At 36.7% G+C, this 20941-nt stretch overlaps 1 protein-coding gene across 4 annotated transcripts in view; it reads left to right on the top strand.

Annotated features, from left to right (window-relative positions):
* The window catches only part of si:dkey-6f10.3, a 131794-nt gene that overhangs the window by 40246 nt on the left and 70607 nt on the right, over positions 1-20941 (top strand). For all 4 annotated transcript variants that reach the window (XM_073933377.1, XM_073933375.1, XM_021468642.3 and 1 more), the window contains exon 2: positions 12033-12167. The gene's annotated coding sequence lies outside the window, so the exon portion shown is untranslated. The remainder of the gene's footprint in view (positions 1-12032; positions 12168-20941) is intronic.

Here is a 20941-nt window from a genome sequence, read left to right as displayed (position 1 = left end):
GACGCGTTGATCCCCTGTTCTCAGATCAGAGAGCGTCTGTGTTAGACTCTCTGGAGGGGAAGCTGTTAGTGTGTGCTAAAGTGTCAGCCTCGTGACATGTTCAGAGATGAGCAAAGTTAACAATTAAATGCCGCTAAATGCAGTTCTTTGTTATTCTGGATCTGTTTGTAACCCATTTTGGTGTTCCACAAAGTTAATGCTTAACTTGTGTCTGGTTAAACAAAAGGTTGCCTGAGTTCTGCATTCCCAGCAGCTGTGAGTGCTGTTTTTTAGGTTAGATGTTTGACAGCGAAAAGTGCTGCTCTGTACAATTTGACCGTGAGATCATTACATTTAATTTAGCGTATGTAGAACCTGGTCCACTGTGTCTATGTATAATTTAGGTCATAGAGACTCACCTCAAGACATGTATCATTGTTGCATCTTCTACTGCTTCCAATACTCTCTAGACCCTCTTAAATGCGTATGCAGTACCTGAGGGATCTCATTATGTGTAGGCCATTTCTTTGATGAGGGCTTTGGAGATCCGTTAAAAACACTTCTAATCCACCAAGACATGGCTGGAAGATGTCATTCAGATGTGATGTTTTCAAAATGTTGTGATTGTGCCGATAAATTTGATCCTTGAGATGTGAATCATCCTTGGTGATTCTTCGCATAAAGTCGCCATTGTGATCGTTTGTTTGCAGTGAGTCCCTGAGAATCTCTCAAGGTCTGTTACATCACTAGCTTTACTTTTTCCTGTACTCATGTGAACCTCAATTATTAATATGTTTAATAGGAATGCTATATAGAACATCCATCCGTCCGATTCTATCATTTGTTTTGTGTTTATAGCTATCTCTAGCTTTCATTATATGTATTTATCTGCCCATTATTCTACAAGACTATCGCTTATTTGGTCGTTCCATCCATCCATGGGAACCTATAGCGGTTACCAGCATCAGAACCATCATAGTAATCTGGAAAAAAATAGAAAAGAAAACATTCATAGAAAGGAACAGGGGTCATGAAAAGGCCGGTCATGCAGGCATATGACTGTGCTTTAAAAACATTGGCTCAAACCTCAAACTAGAAAGTAGATGCCATGCTGTGACTCTGAATCGCTGCCTGCATTTGCTGTAGCCATAAAAACCTTGCACTATACGCTTGAGACAGCCTGGGCCGAACAACATAAAAAAATTGATTTAAACATTATAAAAACCTCCAGACTTTAAATATGGTTATAAGTAAACTTCAATATGATATTCTATTAGCTTTTTTAGCTTTAGATCTTTGTAATTCCATTTGCAAAGAAGGAAAATACTTCTTCCGTGTTATTTGTGATGATATAAAACACTGTTAGCTCAAAACGCTCAAAATATGTGCTTGTTCCATCTGTGATGGGAGTGATGCCTAATGAAAAATAATCTGCACCATAATTACAACGGAATGCAATGAAAGGTACCATATGTTAAAGTTGATTAATAACTCTGCAAGATAACTAAGAGTTCTTTATGATGTATTTTTTTTTGTAAATATCTTGCACAGGTGGTTAATTAAACATGCTTTAGAAAATGCTTGTGACATATTTGTCATGAATGTGGGTGCATTGCACCATGAAAGCTAAACGCTAATCTCTGCTTTTAATCATGTATTTCAATGATTTTGTGTGTGTGCGTGTGTGCGTGCGTGCGTGCGTGTGCGCTTGTGTGCGTGTGTGTGTCTGTGTGTGTCTGTGTGTCTGTGTGTGTCTGTGTGTGTCTGTGTGTGTCTGTGTGTGTGTGTGTGTGTGTGTGTGTGTGTGTGTGTGTGTGTGTGTGTGTGTGTGTGTCTGTGTCTGTGTGTGTGTGTTTGTGTGTGTGTGCGTGCATGCGCGCGCTGATTATCAAAATCAGCTTCAGCATGATTCAAATACAATTTTGATTAGAGGGGATTTCGTATACCTCTTCTTATCCAATTGATTGATTGATTGACAAAACTGTTGAGTAGTGGTTTTCCAAAAGTGGGGGGTCATAGGACAATGGCAAGAGGGACTCTTTGTGATTTCAGAAGTCAAATAAATGTGTAATAAACTATTAGAATTAGACTAGATTATTAGAATATACTTGTGCTGAAAACATTGTGTCCACCAGTTTCTTTATTCAAGGTTATTATTAAATTAAACAAATTAATAAACGATTATAAAAATGATATGGCTGTTAGACTGTAGCACATTTTTGTGTCGTCAATATGCTTGTTTTTATACATGCCTATTGTTGTATGAGCAACGTTTGCGTATTTATAACCACCTAAGGGGAATTTGGTGGTCATGAAACACTGGCATTGGTATTTTAAGGGTCGTGGGCTGAAAAGTCTGGGAACCCCTGCAGTAGAGTGAAGTACAATGGCATAATAACATGAGGTGAATGACCAGTCTTTATGACATGAAATGTTTTTATTAAATTCTCTTTCCACAAGGAGCAGAAAAATGTCCCATCAGGCCTCTCAGACACAGAGGAGTCGTTTTGGCCGTGTGAATGAGCAATTTTACTGCTTGATAAAAATGAACAGCACAGCACAAAGCGTGGTGTTATCACGGTTTCCTAATTAGGATCTAATATTGATATAGATATTACGCTTGCTTTTTAAAACAAATAAAACAAGCCATAGTACAAGTAATTCTATTTATTTGTGCAATGTGAATCAAAAGATCATGTAAACACACTGGTCAGATTCATCAGAATGATTTCATCCTACATACAGTAATACATGTATAATCATAGCCACTGATTTACTCCAATACCCACCCCACTAACACACACACACACACACACACACACACACACACACACACACACACGTTATTCCAGGTGCTTCGTTTTTACCTCAGGCTTACTCTTGGAAGCTCCATATTTAAAGTGCTCCTGGGATGTACATGACAAAAATAATCTACAAATAAACCAACTTTACCAAGATTAACAGTACAGATATGTATGGAGATGAGGACTAAGACTGCTGATATTCAAAAAGGTAACCATTAAAAGGAGCGTACCGCATATACATATAAATGTGTTGAAACCTTTATAAATGTCTTGGCTGTAAAATAAAATACTAGATGCAATAAAATAATGATGAATATAACTAGATGCAATAAATAAATGTGGTTTGAGGAACATCTATACACACTCATTCACACACACAGTCACACATAAGGCCAACTTAGTTCATCCAATTCACCTACACTATTGTGCTGAGCGATTTGGCCTAAAATCAAAATCTCAATTAAATGAACATTTGAACTCAATTACGATTAATAAACTATTATACTATTATTTATTTATTTATTTGTGGCCTCATAGTTTACCAAAAAAATTTATAAATATGCTTGCATATTACGAGAGCTTTTTGAATGAAGGGTGCATTACTTGATTTTAAGTTCATTGAAGGAAACACACACTATCTATCTATGATCATTTATTAAACATCAATTTTGAGCAACTAAAATTAAGGGTGGTTTCACACCTGTCAATCAATGCAGTTGTTCCAAAAGAGGGATTAAAATTGTTACATTGTTGCTCTTTGTTCTTGGTGCGATTCGCTTTCACCCTGCAAAGTTTCCAAACGGACCAAAAGAGCTAAAACAAGTCATGTGTGAGTAAACTCTCCTTACATTGGTCAGAAATTCTCTGTTTATTTTACAAAGTCCCGCTCAGCTGTCTGAGGGGGTGGTGGTTTGGTGGTGTTTGACAAGGTGTGCGTGACGTGTCTGAAGAGCGAGGTGGGATGTGGTGGGGAGGGGTGGGAAGGGTGCGCGACGTATTTGAGGACCGGAAGGGAGACGCGTGATTACCGGGAGATTATCACTCGTTTGCGGGCATCCTGGAGTCTCTATGCATTTCCGGGATACTACCGAAACTTCCGGGAGACTTTTGGGATGTCTGGAATGACCTCCCGCCATACTCATAATTCTCTCTTCATATAGCCGTATGCATTTTACATATCCATAATACACTGTGAAATAACCGGGCTTGGATCGTTTGCTTTCTCACTACAATCGATCCACTCCAGAGTTCGTTTCAATTGAGCTGAGACCATCTCATTCAATCGATCTCGGAGCGATTGTTTTGGCATGGATCCAAGCGCGATTGGTGGTTTCACGTATGCCAAACGAACCCCACTAACTAGGCAAATAAGACAGGTTCCGAAGCAAAAGTGCAGGTGTGAAAGCACCCTAAAACACACATTGCCTAAAACCAACAGTCGCTTTCTTCTAAAAAAGTGAAAATACATAAGCAGCATATATTTGAGAGTGCGCAATAAGTTTTGTGCACGAACCAAGGAAATCGGCGCACAAGCAAAGAAATTTGCATGCTCGTATTACATGAATGGGTTCTCAACTTGTAATACTGCGCTCATAACATTTGTTATTGAAATAACGCCATATAGATCAGATCTGGCTGTAAAGTGCTTATCGTTTTTCAGTTCAGCCGAGTCACATGACTTGTGACTCAATAGGGAAAGTAATAAAAAAAATAACCTGGAATAATTTGATCGAATATAGGTTCTGAATGTTGATTTCGATTACTTTTTGATTAATCACCCAGCCCTACTATACTGCGTGTCTTTGGACTGTGGGGGAAACCAGAGCACCTGGAGGAAACCCAACCATCTTACTGTGAGGCGACAGCGCTAACCACCCTGTCACCTATAACATGATTTATAGAGTTACATAAATTATACTTAGATTTGATTTTAAGTATGTGGGTCAAAACCTTGTACAATTTTATCACTGAAAATGATTTCCTGACAGATTTCAATTTAGGGTGCTTTCACACCTTCCATATTTAGTTCGATTGAATCGCACTAGAGTTCGTTTTCCCTTTTGGTGCGGTTCGTTTGGGCAGGTGAGAATGCAGCAATCGTACTCGTGTGCGCACCAAAAGTGGACCAAATAAGTATACTGAGACCTGCTTGAAGAGGTGGTCTTGGTACGCTTTCAAACGAACCCTGGAGCGGATAGTTTATGGTGAGAATATGATTCGTACTAAAACAGGTCCAACCGCAAAAAGTACTGGCCTTTCGGACTAATTCAGCTGCCGTAGGCCGATTCGCTGTGCATTATGGGATATGGAGGAAACATATTTGTTGACAGCGTTTTACCAACAGAAAGAGAGAGGGGAAAACATTACCTGAGGGATCGTTGGTAATATTTCCGCAAGATGACCATGTCGCAGTTTAGCTTAATGAATTCACGTCTCCTCCTGAAGTGACGAGCGATGCATTAAAACCCTGTTTTTCAGCCGCAGCTGCTCCATTCTCGAAATGTATAGTTTGTCTAAAGCAGGGATACATTCAGTCAGCACAGTCGTCCCTTCATAGTAAAATGCGACATTTTGTGTCTGCCGGTTTTGTTTACCTGCGGGAGTTCAATAGCATTTTCCCGCAAGGGAATTCTGACCAATCAATAAGCAGTTTATGAAAAATGTTCAACAACATCTGGCCAATAAGAGATGTGGATTTTGTCAGATGAGTAGGGGTGTCACGATTTCGATTTTAATTTTATGCTTAATTTCAATTATCGAATCAAAAAATAGAATCGTCGATGCTGCCACGCCCCCATGTCACGTCAGCTTGGCTTGCCAAGAGGGAAAAAACAGGCTTGTTGAAGTGCTTGTTAAACTGCAGAAGCAGGAGACCCGTCGACAGAACTTAAACCCTCTCCTCTTTCAATAAAGTCGCCGGTGTGTAAGCATTTTGGATTTCCAGTGAGTTATGTTGACAACGTTCGTGTTGTCGACAAAAAACACAGTTCTGCAAGCTTCGCTATGTACGCATTACGTACGGTTCGTCCGATAGACACCACCGGCATTGCGATCCTCCGTCCACCCCCGTTGCAAATCCGCTCGCGAAAAGTACACACTCAGGCCCTGTTTACACTGTCTTTGTTTTTAAATGGCATTTTAGAACGACAACGATTTGACATCCACAGTGGCGTGTAGCATTTCTGAGCAGCCCTCCTTCCTCTCTACCTCTAAAAATGCACATCACGTGACCACACAGACACAGACGCATACACAGCCTTGCGCTCCAGACAGCAGGTCCCGGCAGTCAGAGGACTGCTTCAATCTTTCACTCACTTGTACTTAGTCATTTTTGCGAACACCTCAGATACTGTTGGCTGGTTCCTGTTGGTTGTGCCTCTTTGTTACCGACGCCATTATAACGACACAGATCACTGCCTATTCACGAGTCCTGCAGAAAAAGTGACTGACAGGTGGTAATTATGTGTGTAACTTGCCTTTATTCATTTACTGTATGATTTGTTTATGGGTAAAACAAAGACCATGCAGGTCAGGTAGTTTGAACGGTAGGATACAAATAATTAATTGGTCATTAATTAATTAATTATTCATAATCGAAAATCGAATCGAATCGTGCCTTCAGAATCGAAAATGTAATCGAATAGAGAATTTGGAGAATCGTGACACCCTTACAGATGAGTCCATTTTGGTTCGTTTCAACTGGTTCAGACCAAAGCCAGCATTGTGGTGTGAAAACGACCCAAAGACGGCAGAAGATGCAACAATGAATCATTTATTACCCTTGGTGCGGACCAAATGAAGCGAACTACAGATGTGAAAGCACCCTTAGCTGACATTTATTCTCCAGAAATGTTTCTGGAGAATATATGAAACATTCTTTGCAATGTTCAGATTATTGGTTATTACTGTGAACTTTTAATAGCTGTTGTCAACTAAATTACTTTTTTACTTAGCCATCACAAGTTCAGTTGTTTGTACATTGCAATATACTTTTTTTCCACAGTAAAACTTTTAGAATTATATAGGTTTAATATGTCATGTTAGTATTTATTTTGTGGGGGGCAGTGTAATAAATTAAACACTGAGGAACTTAACATCTTGCCTGGGTTTGCCTGGGATATTGTAAATAATCATTATCTACTTATTTAGCAACTGTAATGCTGTATATTTTGTTACATTTATCACAGTTTAGTTTTAATTGTTCTTTACAGATTTCAGCTACAGTTAAAACTATAGCTCTTATCTTTGAAATAAGGTTTTAAATTGTATTCACCTTTAGCGTTTCCCCATGCAATTCATTTATTAAGGCCTTGGAAACCCTCTCTGTTCAGTCTTCCTCAAGCTGTTTTCTCATAAAGCCTGCAGGACTCAATTCCCCCTCATTAGAGAGTGATGCAGAGGGCCTCCATGCTGTTGCTTATCTCATTTAAGCGATTCCCGTTCTCTATTCGTGGGAAGCCCCCTGCCTCCACCCATCTGCTGAACAGGGCTCTTGATTAGGGGCAGTGGAGAGTGAAAGGCATGTGACGTGTTGGCATTCTTGCCATGCGGTCTGAATGACTCATTCTGGAGTGAGTAACTCTCTGATCTAATCAGCAACTTCTCCCGTTTCTGCCACGGTGGGCTGAGAGGTGGCCATGCATGGCCGAATCACACTAGCTTTTCTGAGGTCAAATCTGATATGATTTTTAAAGTCTGTGTGAACCAGAAGTTGCTGAGACTTTTATTTCAGTATGTTAACGTGCTTCCAAATGAAACAGAATATTGAGTAAGGGATGGGGCTTTCTTTTTGTGCATCATTCCCTCTTAGCACACTAACGGTAAGAGGGGCGTGGTAAATATTATTGTGGGTCAGCGCAATAGCCTATTGGTTAGTGCGCAGACATATGGTGCAATAGCATGTCAGGGCATCCCAAATTCGAATCCTGGGTCGAAGACATTTCTCGAAGACATTTACCAACCTTACCCCCCACCTCTCTCTCTCTCTCTCTCTCTCTCTCTCTCTCCAACTTTGCTTCCTGTCTAAATACTGTTCTATCTAATAAAGGCAAAAAGGCCTAAAATAAATCTTAAAAAAAAAAAAAAAGAATATTGTCAGCAACACTTGATGTCACCAGAGAAAGACCGCCACTCCAACTCGAAAGCAAATGGTTAGATTTTAACTGAATACTGGTCAGAATTTATTTTGATGGTCCGTTTGTTTGTGAATTCCGAATTCCGATTTTTTTGCTCATATGTGACACAGATCGGATCTGTTCTATGACAGTGTAAACACGAAAAAAAAGCGCATGCATTCCGGTATTCAGAGATCGGTTTCAGGCCTCCTTTATATGTGTAAATAAATCAGATATAGATCGGATATGTGACAATGCGACTGTCATGTAAACAGGCAGATCGGATTTATTGGGGCATTCCATTCTGTACATCATTAAACTTGTGACAATGTGATGCTTCTCCGCGGTTTAATGACAGAAAGAAGAGCGATGACGGCCCTTTCCCACCTCGGTCTCAATATCATTTTAAAGTTGGGCAAACTTCGTGTTGTAACTTTTGCTTTATTTTGTCGCCATTAATACACGCACTCTGGGCTAAACATAGAACAGCTTTATTCTCTCCACCAGTGGGCACACAGGCAAAGGCTACATTTTCAACTACACACACTTATTAGGGCCATAACATTACATAAACTGCGTGGGGGTAAATCTGGGCTAAACCATTCACTGCTTATACTGCACTTCACATATTTTGCAGAGCTAAAAACAAGACAATTTCTTCCATCGTGGCTAGTGTGGCACAGATGCTAGAACCCGCCTTTATGCACGCGCGATATTGTAATTATATGGCAAGTGTAATTGCATGAATTGAATATGGGTCACAATTAAAACAACGCGTAAACAGACAGGCAAAAATATCAGATATAGGCAAAAAAATCGGAATTGGGCATCAAGACCTGACAGTGGCCTACATGCCAACTAATTCTCCTTTGATTTTAAAAAGATTGTTAAGTTGGGGTTAGGGTTAGTTGATATGTACTTGCAAAGTTTCTTATAGACAGTTAAATGTCTGTTGAAAGAGCAGTACCAACAGATACTACAGTGTCTACTAATACTCAAATGGACCATCAAAATAACGTGTTACCTCAATATTATCAAAACAAAACAAAAATTATGGGAGCTTACAGTTTTTCTCAATTGCTTTGGTTTAGTTCTTGATTGAAATTTATATTTTTCAAAACAATACGTTTAAATCTCTGAACAATTAGCTTATTGTTCACATCAAATTGTCATTTCTTATTGATTTAAACACATTGCAAATGCTTTGGCACATGTGTGCAAACATTAAGTACTAAAACTAATCGCATATGGCCTCTTGATCAAAAATGGTGATTTCATTCTCATTCAAACTGTCAATCTCTTTACAATTTCTCAATTGTTTTTCATTGTGTTAGCCGTCACACTCAAAACCATCCATTCAATTATCAAACATTTGTAAAAATGTTTGTTTACACCATAAATATCTGAAATTGACATTGTTATGTCTGCTATATTGGTAAATGACCTCCAATTGCAATACAATTTGAATCAACTGTTTAACCAATTACAGTTGAAGTCACAATTATTAGCCCCCCATTGAATTTCTATTTTAAATATTTCCTAAATTATGTTTAACAGAACAAGACAATTTTGACGGTATGTCTAATAATATTTTTTCTTCTAGAGAAAGTCCTATTTGTTTTATTTTGGCTAGAATATTTGTTTGCCCCTTTAAGCTATATATTTTTCGATAGTCTACAAAACATACCATTGTTATACAATAACTTGCCAAATTACCCTATCCTACCTAGATAACCTAATTAACCTAGTTAAGCCTTTATATGTCACTTTAAGCTGTATATAAGTGTCTTGAAAAATATCTAGTAAAATATTATTTACTGTCATCATGGCAAAGATAAACAAATCAGTTATTAGAAATTAAATAGTTATTAAAACTATTATGTTTAGAAATGTGTTGAGAAAATCTTTCCATTAAACAGAAATTGGAGAAATAAACTGGAGGGCTAATAAATCATGGGGGCTAATAATTGAGGGGGTTTAATAACACAAAGAATATAAAATGTATAATAGAGTTGTTGGACAGGCAAGATTGCACTTTACATGTGATGCATTCATACAAAAATAAACGTACAATGTTCTTTTTTCCCTATGTACCCTACTATTGACTCCTCTTAACAAATATTAGATTTTTTATCTATGGTTGACTGTCATGGTTAAAAAATAACTAATAATTTTGAGCAGTAGGGCTCACACGGTGACAAATACACTTTATGTTTTGGTGGTCTTGGCCAAATTACTGACTAAAAATTGTTTTGCAGATGTGTTATAAAGTTCTAAAGTCCCAGCAAACAGACTTGATATTTGCAATGTGTACAATATAGCAAAATAAACATTGTAAATTTGGATTTCACACAGCTTTTAAAGGTATAGTTCCCCAAAAAATAAGTTGTGCTGTTTATTATTCATATTTTTCAAAACCTGTATGACATGTTGGGTAACCGCACCATAAAAATGCCATGAAAATTTATATGCACAGTGAATTTGTGTAATGCATGCCTGTTGCATCACAAAGTAAGTAATCATAACAATAAAAATGAAATTCTTATACATTATTACTACGGCATTAAAGGCACCGTGGAAGGATAAGATTGCAATTACTTTCTGAAGGTTTAATCCCTGATGATGAACAATAATAACATTGACCATAAATATAAAGCCAATAAGGTTCTTGCTTTACGAGCTCAAGCATCTAAACCGCAAATGACAAAACAGGAGTTATTGCCATAGATGGCTTTTTTTGTGGCCAGATTTTAATAACTAATTGTCAGCATGCATAGGTAGGAGTGTCCCATTCTGACACAAAATTTATTTCAGGGGAATATTTAAATTAATTGTGCTGTGTTTTTTCCCCTAGGATTACAGTGGTCATTTTATTGCAATTTTGTGCCTGTAATTTCCCACAAATGGTTGTCATCTGTTTAACAAGTCATACGACTAACTACTTTGATTTAAGATGTTGATCATGGAAGAACTTCCAGAATCTCGCCTAGTTCAGTGCTGGATTTGGCTAAAAACTCTTCCAATGATAATAGACAAAGCTGTGGATTATGAGACACAACCTTTAAGTGTTTTTATCTGTTCAAATTAATCTATTACATGCACAGTTTCTAGCGCTAACGCTATGTTAGCGAGGACATAAACAAGGATGTAAACAATGGGAAATGCTGTTTAATCATTTGGTTTAGATCTGAAATATAAACTGAAAATTTCCTACTGAGTCAAAATAATCTGAAGGTCTGAGCTAAGTTTAGAAGATTTAATGAATCTTAAACTCTAGGAGGAGTTTTAGAAGAAGATTAAACAAGTTTTCAGCATTGAGTGGACTAATTATTTAACAAATGTTTTAGCAATTAGGTTTTAGCAATTAGGGTGGCATGATAGCTCACTGGTTAGCACAGTAAAGATTTTCAGGAGGGTGTATGTGCTCCTTGTGTCTGTGTGGGTTTCCTTCTGGTGCTCTTGTTTCCAACACAATCCAAAAATAATTGGACAAAGTAAACTGGACATAACGAAAGAAAGAAAAAGTAAGAAAGAAAGGATGGATGGATGAATGAATGAATGAATAAAAGAAAGAAAGAAAGAAAGAAAGAACGAAAGAAAGAAAGAATGAAAGAAAGAAAGAAAAAAAGAAAGAAGGAACAAAAGAAAGAAAAAATGAAAGAAAGAATGAATGAAAGAAAGAACAAAAGAAAGAATGAACGAAAAAAAGGAAAAAAATTATTAAAGAGAACAAAAGAAAGAAAGAAAGAAAGAAAAAAAGAAAGAAAAAGAAAGAATGAACAAAAGAAAGAAAGAAGAAACAACAAACAAACAAAGAATGAATGAACAAAAGAAAGAAAGAACGAAGGAAAGAAAGAAAGAAAGAAAGAAAGAAAGAAAGAAAGAAAGAAAGAAAGAAAATTAAGAGCGTTTCCCAGCAATGTGGATTGCCCGAGTGCACTTTTAGGGGAATAGTCTTCTGCTGATAAAATGTTCCAGAGGAATTGATGGATCATTCCGCTGTGGTGACCCCATATGAAAAGGAGCAAGCTGAAATGAAGTGTGCAAGTGTTATTTTGTACTGTAGTGTATCTGTATGTTGCTACAGAATCTATGAAATATTTTAGTCTCTCCTTCCTGTTATTTTTGTTCTCAGTGATTTCAAGGCCTTGAGGTGATGTAGAGGGGTCATGGACAGGGCAGAGGAGTTTGATGATGTCAGCAGGGTGCTGGAGTCACATAAACCACCCTGTTATTTAAAAGAATCATCTAAGGACACAAAGATGAAAAGGTAAGATGCTTATTTACTAGAATGAGACTCCCTGGCTCTTTTGATGTACTAGGGTGGATATTCCATTATGATGGTGGTGATTGTTACCTCTGTAGACCTACTGTGAAACCCTGGCCTGTACTGTTTACTAATAGATATTTGCTACTTTCTAAACTTTTCAGGGCTAAAACATAAAGATGCACCTACAAAGAATGAGCATTCTGTTTCTTATAAAAGTCTGCAGGCCTCAGCCACTCCTACATTAAGCGTTTAGTGACTTGAAGTTGATGTATCTCTATTTTTGGCTGAATTTTTAAAGAAATTGTCCTCTAAAAATGAGCATGACATAATCAGGCTTGGTCTCATAATAAAAACTCAGAGGATTCTTCTAATTAGTAAGAGTGTTCCAAGTTATATTTTTGGTATTTTTGTCACCACACATCACTTGAGTTTATAGGAGGATATCCCTTCTGAACTTTACGCTAGTGCATAGTAGGGTTGGGTCAATAAACGATGCGATCGTCCATTACCTATACCGACACTAATACGTCTTAGTTTTAAAATGCCATCATATACTGTTGGCTGTGCACCTATTTTACCAACCTAGTTTGTTGACACCATGTAAACGACACAGATCACTCTGCCTATTCATGCCAGAGTCAAGAAAAATTGATTGACAGGAGCTAATTTGAGTGAAACTTATCTTTATTTATTTATGATTTGGTTATCGGTAAAACAAAGACCATGCGGGTCAGGTAGTTGAAACTGTAGGCTACAAATAATTAATTTGTTATGAATTAATTAATTATTCACAAATAATTGATTCACAGCCGCCGCCTCCGACGACAATTTGCACATTAAACATCGTACAATGCCAAAATGGGTGACATCGCCCAACCCTAGTGCATAGCAACACGAACATTTTATTTTGAGCAGTGAGTGGATTTTGACACATATAAACATGTTTGATTAGCCATTGCATTAAGATATATATGTGTGATTGGCTGCTTTGTTCAGAGCCAAACAACCACATTGTAAATGGAAACCTTAGGCATTCTCTAGAGCGCAAACTCAAATATGGACTGGATTGTTTGCCAATCTGCTATTGTTATGGCTGTAATTCCCCTGCTTTTACCTGATCCCAATAGAACTTGACCTGGGCATGAGTATTCAAGATTAAATTTTAAATTCTGTCAATCTGTCAAGAGTCATTTAAATCATTCAAACAAAAGTGTGTCATATCTTGGGACATTTCTGTCCAGGCTTTAAACCCTTGGTTAATTTCTGACTGGGCTCAGTATGCATTGACAACTCTGACGCAATGTTTGTGCAATTTTAACATACATTTGGCATATTATTAAACATGAACTGGGTAAAATAGAAAATAATTAGTTTGGTACAAAAATTTTACGGGTGAACAATTTGTGGACTTCAGGTCAAAAATTAATATGCTGAATCATAATGCAAAATCATTCTGTTTATAGAGCTTTGGTAAAACCATCATGGTGACATTATACATGATGAAATCATCTGACATTTTCTTAGTATCTGAATAAAAGTCCTCCAAAACCATTCCTAAAATACTTAATAGGGTGATTTTTTATTAATGTTGTTCACATATCTTCAAAGCTCTAGTCATATTATCATTATCAGTCTGAAATTTTAGATTTGGGATCAGAGAGTTTGAATATAGGCCATTGTCATCATACTGCTCTCCTCCAGAGAATAGGAGTGTGAGTGTGAGTGTGTGTGTATATGTGTGTGTGTGTGTGTGTGTGTGTGTGTGTGTGTGTGTGTGTGTGTGTGTGTGTGTGTGTGTGTGAGAGAGAGAGAGAGAGATGTGTGAGATGTGTGTTTGAAAAAGAGAGGTCGGCACAGGATGAAGACTGAGTTCTTGACTCTGTTGCCAGGATGAGAAGAGTTTATTTGAGAAGCTGATTGAAAATTCCAAGTTACTGTTGCTAGTCTCAGGAGCTCCGTTTAAATGCCAGAGCAGTTCTCAATGCATGACAATCGTAGTGATTTCCCCTGGCAACACTCTTATACAAGTGAGCACTCACCCTAAAAGTCCTCCACCAAGAGTGCACGGAGGTCTATGGGAAAGTCAAATTCTCTGAAATCGAAGGCTTTTATTTGAGGAGTTGAGTTAGAGCAGGCCAAAATTCATGACCAACACAACAGAGCTGACTAGAAGCAAGGGCTTTTGGATTTAAGGCCACATTGTGACATTTAGTGGAATGGCCTTAATTCAGTTTCTAGGAATAGTTGTTGGCTGAAATGGCATGTCCAGGCATTTAGTGCCTCAACCTTGATGTGACATTACAGTTTAAAAGTGTTTGTCGAAGACTTGCTGCTGTGCTTGTGTACCTCACAGCGAGTGTTCTTTATCATTAAAATGCCCTTGGCTCCACATCCTACACTAAATCTTTCTATTCATACACACACATACAACATACATGCCCCCCACCTGCACGCCAGCACATTGCTTCTCACCATCTTACAAATCCCATTTTCCCTCTCTGACATTTGCAGTCAATAATCTTGAGGTAATGGTGTGCTTTGAATCAAAACAGCGCTGTTGAACACTTTCTAACTTGCTCTGCTCTTTCTGTCTCAGTGTACTTTCATACCTCTTCTCTCATTTTCCACTCCCTCTAATTAGCAGAAATATGGTGGAAGATATGTGAAATGAAAAACTGCTGTAAAAGGTGAAAAATGGCCTTTTATGCAGAAGTCTGTTTTCACAAAAAAAGTTTAAGAGTGCATTCGACAGAACAAAAAAAAGGTCACATTTTATTTTGATGGTCCGTTTGTTGAATTTAAGTTACATTGCATTTACATGCCAACTAATTTTCATTAGATTAAAAGTAGACTGTTAGATTGGGGTTAGGGTTAGGTTAGGGTTAGCGTAAGTTGACATGTACTTGCAAAGATTCTGATAGTCAGTTAAATGTCTGTTGAAGGAGCAGTATCAGCATATATTAAGCAGACAGACTGCTAATACTCAAATGGACAGAAATAAAGGGCTCTTTTAATGATCTAGGCACAAAGTCTAAAGTGCAAGTCCACTTTTGCTTATTTAAGGACGGATAAATACGGTATGCGCCATGGTCTAACAGGGCTGTGCTTATTTATGAGTTATTGGTGTATTTTGAGCTTAACATGCATTAAACCAATCAGAGTCTCATCTCCCATTCCCTTTAAGAGTCAGTTGCGGTGCACCATGGCACATTTGCTATTTACTGTACATGGCGGGCTTTGTAAGTGTAAAAATAAAATGCTTCAATAGCAAGAAAACAATTAAACAGAGCATCTGCAGCGCAAGGAAAAAGAACGAGCCTCCTCTATTCAACTTCTTTACTTCCTCTTTCTCCTTACTTCTCTTTCTTTTGTGGAGTAAGGAAACAGTGTTTTACGCACTCTACTTAAGACGTCGATTAGCCTACATATTTAATTCAGTTTGTTAAGCGCAAAGATTTGTTTCAAAACTATTTCTAGATTCAGTTTTAATTTCTAGCAAAGGATTAAATTAACAATATTGATGAAGTGTGGTTAAAAAACTGAGTTCTATCCAAACATACGTCCTATGACCCTATTTGGTCCAAAACCTGACAGTTGGAAAAATATAAACTTGTTTTTACTTCAACAAATATAAATATGCATATGATAATTAACAATACTAAAATAATAACATTATACAAATGCAAATCGTCATGAATAAACTGAAAAAGCCCCCCGACATGAAGAGGGCATGGAGGCAGTGTTTTTTTTATATTTATGTAGAAAATAATAATTTTTGTAATATATTTATTTGTCTTCATACATTTGTAAAAATATTTGTGTATTGCTGTATGTCCTGTGTGTATTAAACAATGTGTAAGCATTTAAGGCACACAACTAACGCACTCTACGCTAAACTTTAGACCTGCTTTGGCAACATGCCAACAATGCGCCTTAACGCACCTTTTTTCTTGACCGGAACATCCATAGTGTCCACAAAGCGGTGCTAATGGATTTGCTATTTAAACAACATGGCAAAAAACAGTAACTTGCGCCTTATTGCGCCGAGTGTATGATAGGGCCCAAAGTGTTTAAAAAAAATTCCTGTGCCCATTCCACATTAAGGTATATTTATAATTGTATTTAAAAATAAATGTAGATTTATCATGGATGTAGGTTGTTGTACTTATAAACTCAGCTGAAATTACAATGCAATTTGATGTGTACATGTGAGCAATAGTTCAAAACAGGCATCAGAATGGGAAAGAATGATTATTTTAAGTGACTTTGAACATAACATAGTTGTTTTTGTGATAGATGGGCTGATCTGAGTCTTTTAGAAGTTGCTGATTTACTGGTATTTTCTCACCGTCTCAAGAAATTACAGAGAATGATCTGAAAAAGAGAAAGAGATTTTTTTTTCATTTTGCATGGGCTCCACAAAAGTGGAAAAAGGTTGTCTGGTTAGTCTTAATTTATGCATTGCCAGAATTTGGAGTAAACAGCGCAAAAGCATGGATCTATCATGCCTTGCTTCAATGGTTTAGGCTGCTGGTAGGAATGTTATGATGTATTTTCTATAATAATATAATATTATGGTATTAGGATGTTGATGACCATGTCCATTTTTTAATGATCACACTGTGACCATATTGTGATACATATAGTTCCAGATGGATAAACATGTCAGCTCTCAAAACCCAAAGGGCATTGGAAAATATTGGAAATCGGTTTCATTGTTTTCCAATATATATTGAAATATGAATACAATTACACTAGATGACTTTAATAGCTCTTTTTGTAAAATAAATCATTATTTTTAGATTGATTGCATGAAATATTATTAACAAATTAGAAGAATACACTGAAAAAATGCAGGGGGTGCCCAACCTGCGGTCTGTGTGGGTCTTAATACCCCAGTATAGTGATGGGGACTCTCTGTGGTCGTTAAAAATCCCAGGATGTCATTCGAACAGAGCCTTTTAATCCCGGCATCCTGGCCAATTCTGCCCACTGGCCTCTGTCCATCATGGCCTTCTAACCCTCCCCATATCATAATTGGCTTCATCACTCTGGTGTGATGGTGTGCGGTCTGGTGCAAAATGGCTGCCGTTGCATCATCCAGGTGGATGAGGAGATTTCCCCAATGTGTAAAGTGCTTTGAGTGCCCAGAAAAGCGCTATATAAATGTAAGGAATTATTATTAGAAGTTGACAGAGCAGAGATCAAGGTGCCATAATGCAATTTGCAACTGTAAATAAATAACAAAAACTTTTAATTAACAGATATTTTACAGTGTAAATAAATACAATAGAGCAAAGATAAAATAATAAAAAAATAATATTAAATAAATTAAATTAAATAAATAAAAAGTGCTTTATTGTTTTTCAGTATTCAGAAACAAAAATGTAACATCAAATGTGAATACATCTTCAACATGAGTTGACCATAGTAAAATGGCAACTGCATTTACCAAATCTCAATCTAATAGAGCACTTTTGAGATGTTGTGAAACAGGAGATTTGCATCATGGATGTGCAGTTGACAAATGTTGTGATGCTATTTTGTACATGTGGACCAAATTGTGTTGTTTTATCTATGCAACAAATAACTAAAGGCATCTAATGAAGGAAACCTTTTGATTAAAGGTCCAGTCTGGTAATAGCAAGGTGTGCCAAAAATACTTTTAAAAAGTTCCCAATAATGGTACAGTGCTCAGCATATATAAGTACACCACTATTAAATCTATCTTTTAAATTTATATTTTAAATTAGATTAGTCAGTAGTGAAGCCAAATCTGGAGCTTATTTACCAAAATAACTTACGATAACGGTCCACAAACTAGTACAGGCAAATTTATACAGTATGTTATAAAAATATTAAATACAAATTTAAAAAAGAGGAAAAATTAGAAGAAGCAAAAAAAAAAGAAAAGAAAGATTTTTTTTTGTTGAAATTTTGTTAAAGTTGTAATTTATTTTGCAATGTTTCCTTGAATTTAATTGGATTATCTTTTAACATATAAATATGTTTGGGGACTAAAATATTATTTTAATAAATATCTGTTTAATAAATCTGTTTTGTTCAAATACACCAAAATACATGATTAAAAATATTCATTTTCAAAATGGGGTGTACTTAATTATGCTGCGCACTGTATACTGTATCTATGCAAGCTTTGGAAAATGGACAGTGTAGTGCAAAAATGAAGAACGCCTTAAAGATGTTAAAACAAGTTAGACTTGTAAGGGTCTGTCTGACTGACAGCTTAGTCAGAACATTAGGGAATTTTATGGGACTGTGGGATGGATATACAGTATAGCGAAAACTGCTCAGATGCCAGCCAGTCAAACTGGAAAATTCTGATTTAATGACAGTGTTTTGTTAGTTTTTTGTTCAAAATGCACATAACAGTGAGCAAAGTTCATTTCTGGATAAATAAACCAACCAACTAACTAACTAACTAACTACTGTAACTAACTAACTAACTTACTAATTTTGATTTTGATGTTAATACACAATTTTGTGTTAAAAACACAAATGTACAGTATGTCTGCACATGAGAGAGAGAGAGATCATTAATTCATGCGTGCATACATGTAAAGGGTGCTAAAATAAATAAAAGGCCAGTGAAATACCTCATGATAAATGAGAATTAGATACCTTGGTCACAATTTATTTTCCTGTGTCGCTCTCTATCTCTTCCCTTCAGAACGAGGGCAAATTCTCAGAGAGAGAGAGAGAGAGAGAGAGAGAGAGAGAGAGAGAGAGAGAGAGAGAGGAAATGAGAAATTATCTTTCCAGTCCAGACCAATGGGCTGTGGATACGCAAGGCAGGTTTAAAGTTAGAGTGATGTGAAAAACAGTGCACATTTGCATTTAAATCCATCTGACCTGCAAAAGCTCCGTTCCTCATCTCAAAAACAAGACAATTACAGCCAATTACCAGTATCCATTTCCCCTTCTCTTTTTCATTTTTGAGTTGTTCATGCATGCAAAAAAGAAAATGTCTGAATGATTCTGTCATTTGTGACAATTACAGATGATCCACTGAAGCGAAACCACTATCTCTGACTCTGAAATGGATTAATTTATTTATTTCCGAGTCTTCCAGCGCGAGTGAGTGAGTGAGAGAGAAGCATGAGACAGAGAGGGCTCACAGAAGAGTGCGTGTCTGCGTGTGGGAGCTGAAGGCAAAGTTTGGAACAGTTTCTGAAGCTTTTAACATCAGTCTGAAGGCTTGCACAAGGTCTGCGCGCACGTTCTGTCTGGAGCATGTAGATATTTCTCTGTGCCTTGCTTCTCTCTCAGAACTCTCCCTCAGTTAGCTAGGTTTAGGAACCAAACGAGACGAATCCGTTTGCTGCTATCAAAAGCAGCCTTATTGAATCATGTCTGCAAAATGCAGCTTTGTGCCATGATATTTATTTCTTTATTTATTTCCTATATCAAATAATTGACAGCACATTCTGCTTGGTGCCGTAGGATTTTTAGAGCTTTGCGCGTGTTGCCGTCAAGGTGATGCTGCCAATGTTGAAGGAGCGTTTGATAGCCTATCGCGCCATTTTGAAATGTAAATAGATTCAGTCAGAAGTAATATATATGGGAGAAGAATAATGAAGGATCAGGGATGAAAAACAGGCTTTAAACACTTCAAACAAACCCCTTCAGCAGCACCGCCATCGCCACCCCTCAGCCGCCTCTTCTCATGGAGTCAGGAGCAAGAGTTCTTGTCGGAGCCAAAAGGGATTTGCAAATATTCTAGTAATCCATTTCAATCCAATGTTCTGCGCTGACAGGAAATTTGTCATGTGAGAGTTTGCACACAGTTATCGTATGTGGAGCATTGGTGATTCTGCAACTGACGAATTCCTATTCCATTGTTTACAAATGGAATCTATATAATATTAATCTTCATCTATATATATATATATATATATATATATATATATATATATATATATATATATATATATATATATATATATATGTATATATATATATATATATATATATATATATATATATATATATATATATATATATATATATATATATATATAGATGAAGATTAATATTTATGCAAAGTCTAATTGCATCCACAATAAAACTTAGCAAAAAAGTTTATTTTGTATTTTCTATTTCATTCATGTCAAGTGATTGGCTGGGCCATTCTACAGCTTGATTTTATTTCTCTGAAAGCATTTGAGAGGTTTCTTCGCTGTGTTTCGAATCATTGTCTTGCTGAAATGTCCACTCTGGTTTCATCATCATCATCCTGATTATGTAGGTGTTCGACTGAAGTGGCTAACATTAAATTACAAAGTTGAAGGGCAGAGGGTTGCTAATTAACTTGTGAGAGATTTCAGCGGATGTCTGGCCTTTTTACTCCTCTCTTCATGTATTCAATTTTTTTTTTCATGCCATTTCACTTTATTACACATAACTTAATTTGTAAATTATTAGATTGGTTTCCTTTTCATATATGAATTTCTTTGATTAACAACATCAGGTGAAAAAAATAATACATAAAAACAGTTGAAGTCAGAATTATTAGCCCCCCTAAATTATTAGCCCCCTTGCTTATTTTTTTGCCCCAATTTCTGTTTAACGGAGAGAAGATTTTTTTTTTCTTTTTGTCATGATGACAGTAAACAATTTTACTAGATGTTTTTCAAGACACTTCTATATATCTTACAGAGACATTTAAAGTCTTAACTTGGCTAATTTGGTTAACTAGGCAGGTTAGGGCAATTGGGCAAGTTATTTTAAAATGATGGTTTGTGTTGCAGACT

The sequence above is a fragment of the Danio rerio genome, chromosome 20 (genome assembly GCF_049306965.1).
Source record: "Danio rerio strain Tuebingen ecotype United States chromosome 20, GRCz12tu, whole genome shotgun sequence".
Classification (NCBI taxonomy): domain Eukaryota; kingdom Metazoa; phylum Chordata; class Actinopteri; order Cypriniformes; family Danionidae; genus Danio; species Danio rerio.
This window is presented reverse-complemented; position numbering and strand designations above follow the sequence as displayed.